The sequence below is a fragment of the Sus scrofa genome, chromosome 13, assembly GCF_000003025.6.
Source record: "Sus scrofa isolate TJ Tabasco breed Duroc chromosome 13, Sscrofa11.1, whole genome shotgun sequence".
Taxonomy (NCBI): Eukaryota; Metazoa; Chordata; class Mammalia; order Artiodactyla; family Suidae; genus Sus; species Sus scrofa.
Window position 1 is genome coordinate 95,962,967 of NC_010455.5, and position 4,265 is coordinate 95,967,231.

Sequence of the window (4,265 nt, forward strand, 5' to 3'; positions counted from 1 at the left end):
TTAATAGTATGCCAGATTATTTTGTTAACTTAAAAACCACTTAAAAATTTCCAAGGACTACATATTATGGCTATACTACTGCTTAGTTGTTTTTATTTACTATTTATCATTATCATAATATTATAATAAACATCTTTATGTAAGATTTAAAAAAATCATAACTGGTTATTTTCTTAGGCTCTATTTCTAGAAGCGGAATTAATGGGTAAAATATTACATATATAACATTGTATATACATATGTACATGCATATATATTTACTATTAATGCACTTGCTTTCTAAAAATATTTTCTCAGTCTACCTTCCCTCTGTCAATATTCTAGAGTGACTATCTCACTATTTTTTCTATGTGTAGTGTTTATAGGGAATCTATAGCTTGAATATTATAATTAAATAAATTGCTGGGTAAGTTAACTTTTCTTAGTTTCAGTTTGTCTGCAAAAGAAAGCTAATAGCATTATAAAGGGCTATTGTAAAAATTAAATGAGATAATTTAGAAATGAAAAGAGTAATGTATTTTTCTTTCAAACTCTTTGAAATAAGGGTTAAGATGAGACCCCATGTTGCGCATGGCATATTTAAGGCTTATGAAGATGATAAAGGATGGGGTGACTCATAAAATATCTAGCAAAAATGTGCACTTTACCTAGCACCTGACAGCTAAGAATCCTGTTGTGCTCAATTAATATTTATAAGAGAGCATTGTGTGTTCTTACAGAGGCTTTTTAGGAATTCATTGTATTGCCACCCTCCTGGGGAAAAGCAACTTAGGCGTAAAGGACAAAGAGCTTCCATTTATTTATTTATCTATCTATTTATTTTGCTTTTTAGGGCCGCACCCACAGCATATGGAGGTTCCAAGTCGAGTGGTCTAATTGGAGTTACAGCTGCCGGCCTATGCTACAGCCACAGCAATGCCAGGTCCAAGCCATGTCTGTGATTTATACCACAGCTCATGGCAATGCCAGCTCCTCAACCCACTGAGCGAGGCCAGGGATCAGATCCATGACCTCATAGATGCTAGTCAGATTTGTTAACTGCTCAGCCATGCAGGGAACTCCCAAAGAGCTTTTAAATGCTTTCAGAATCAATGTCCCAAACCAGAACTGCCTGAGCCTACTAATTTGAACTGACCAGACATTGAGTAGGATAAGGCAACATAGGAATGAATGTTGAGCTATAGCATTTCTTTTTCTTTTTTCTTTTTTGTCTTTTTTGTCTTTTTAGGGCCGCACCCTTGGCATATGGAGGTTCCCAGCCTAGGGGTCCAATTGGAGCTGTAGCTCCAAAGCCACAGCAACTCGGGATCTGAGTCACATCTGAGACCTACAGCACAACTCATGGCAATGCTGGATCCTTAACCCACTGAGCGAGGCCAGGGATTGAACTCGCAACCTCATGGTTCCTAGTCGGATTCGTTAACCACTGAGCCACAATGGGAACTCAGCACTATAGCATTTCAATAGTGAGTTCAATAGTCTTAATAAATGTTTATTAACTGGAGAGTAGTTACACTGAGCCACATTTCTAATATTTCCTCTCTGCTGTCAAAACTCCCTGACTTCCTAGAAGTCATTTACTTCTGCCTATTTTCAGAAGATCTGATGTGGTCCTATGAGAGGACAAGGCAGTTCTCCCAGGTAAGTTTTGGTAGACTCAGTTCCTACTAACAGGGCAGCGGGTAATCCAGAGTTTAGCAACCTCTGGCTTGAGTTTATGCAGGAATATCTCATTGTTGAGAATTAAGCCTATGGTCAGGGAATGAACAATGAAGGCTGTTTTTTTTTTAATTATTGGATTATAGCTGACTTACAATATTGTATTAGTTTCAAGTATACAGCAAAGTGAATCAGACATACATACATACACATATATGTGTATATATCTCCATTCTTTTTCTCATATGGGTTATTAGAAACTATCGACAAACTATTGAGTAATTTCCCTGAGCTATGCAGTGGATTCTGGTTAAACATCTATTTTATACTATAGAGGAAACTGTGGGGAGTAGGGGTGTTATTCCCATCATCCCAATTCCTTCCTCCTCCCCACAGTTTTCCCTACAGTAACCATAAGATTGGTTTTGAAGTCTGTGAGTTTGTTTCTGTTTTATAAATAAGTTCTTTTGTACCACTTTTTAAATTAGATTGGAATATTTTTCAGCCATAAAAAGAAGGAAATAATGTCATTTGCAGCATCATGGGTGGACCTAGAGATTATCATACTGAGTGAAGTCAGAGAAAAATAAATATTGTACCTTAATATGAATCTGGAATGTGAATGGCTGTTGATTGAGCATCCTCTCTGTACAAGGCCCCATAGGAGACAAAAAGTTGAGTTAGATAAGAAAACTGCTCTCATGTTAGGTACAGGCTAGGGGAGATGATACATGTACTTCAATAAGAAGTATTGCATAAAGGAAGGTCATAACAAAGCTCAGAGGAAGCTGCGGTGATTATATTTGGAACTGGAAGATGTATAGGACTTGAGCAAGAGGAAATGGGCACTGGGGAAGGCAGTCCATGTGGAGAAGAGCATGATCAAAGGCCCAGATATATTAAAGTATGGACTGGGAATGGAGAGCTGTGTCTGTTCACGAGGCTCCTGCAAGCATTCCAGGAAAGGTTCTTACAGGCTGGAGCTAGGAGTGTGGCCAGGAGAATGGGAGGAGAGGAGACCATTTCAGAGACTTGGGAGTTGGGTAGAGAGCAGGTGTGGAGGAGAAGCAGAGCGTGAAGGCTACTCTCAAGAAGAGACAATGGAGGGGAGGAAGAGAGGATGATAGTTGAAGTCTGAAGCAGGGCTGGGGAGAAGTGTGCAGGAGAAAGCTCATCTGTAGAAGTTTGGGGAGCAGATTGGAGGAATCCAGTGGATAGAGAAAGTGTGTAATGCAAGTAGTGAAGCAAAGTCCCTAAAGAGGAAGAAAGTGGAGTCAAGGGCACCAAATGAATGGTCTTTAACAAAGAGACGTATTGGTGGAATCTGGTGATGAAGAACACACTTCTGGAGCCCTGTAGTTTGCAGGCTGCACCCAGCAGCACAACCTACTAGCTGGAGGCTCTGGGCCTGACAGAGGGAGTTGGTTTGATGGGCAAGGTCATAGATCCCAGAGCCAAGTTGCTGTGTCCAAGCACTGGCTCTGGCCCATAGTAAGTGTATTATTATATAAAGGTACTAAGCATAATTTCTGACATGTCGTCCATGCCCTTTTTATTATCATAAGATTATTGTTGAATCTACTGACTCTACTCTGGTCCTATAAATGGGTGTAAGAATACCTAGCTTAGAGGACTGCTGTGAATGATGTAAAGCATCTGTTGTAGACTAGACATGTGCTCAATTTTGGTCTCCATGTCCCTTTCTCTTCCCACTCCTCTAGCGACCTAGAACATAGTGGACAGCCCAGTAAAATGATATCAGGGATGATAGAGTGATGGAAATAAGCTAAATGGAATCACTCTAAATTTTTAACCATTTTTCCCCTTAGAAAAACACTATTGATTAGATTTTTCTTATTAAAGAGTAAGCTCTTCCTTTTCTAAAAGATGATATATATTTCTTAGATCAGGTGCACCTTAAGACTCTAACTCTTGGCATGTTTATATGAGAAATTGCATAGAGCATCTTTCCAGAGATGTTAGAACATGAGGACATTGTTGGGTAGTTTACTATGATTTAGGCATATGCTAGAGAGATTGTTCCCTAGCTCATTGTTCTGCTGTTTTGAATGCTAGTGCAAATCTTAATCTACTGAGTGATTGGTTGAGGACTAAGTAGGTGAACCTGAGTAGGACAGGAATTAGGCAGCCAGAGAAAGTTACCAGTATCCCAGCAGCAGCCTCTGGGGAGATTGGGGTTGCCATATCCTTAATGGTGATGACATTGTCTTTTGACTTAAGGACCACAAGGCTCACCCTGTGCAGCAGTCCCCTCATAGTAGTGAGTTGGAAGCAGACATCCCTGGGCAGGTGCAGCCACCCCCATAGTAATAGCTAAATATATAAGCACTAGCTTCAGTCTGCATCCCTGTGATTGCTGTTTGGGTTAGTTTGAGAAAATTGAACCAATTTCTCTCTTTTACATTCCTATTAGCTGGGCCATGTTTGTGTATATCCAGTTCCTTCTGAAGAACTGTGGGCACCTTAAAAGTGTTACCTATGTTTTGGTCCTCTGACTTGCCCACAGGGCCCTCTCCTAACTGGATGTTAGTGGATTATATAGAACACAGCAGCTCCAGTTCCTCTTCCCCTGATGTCCCCTGTCT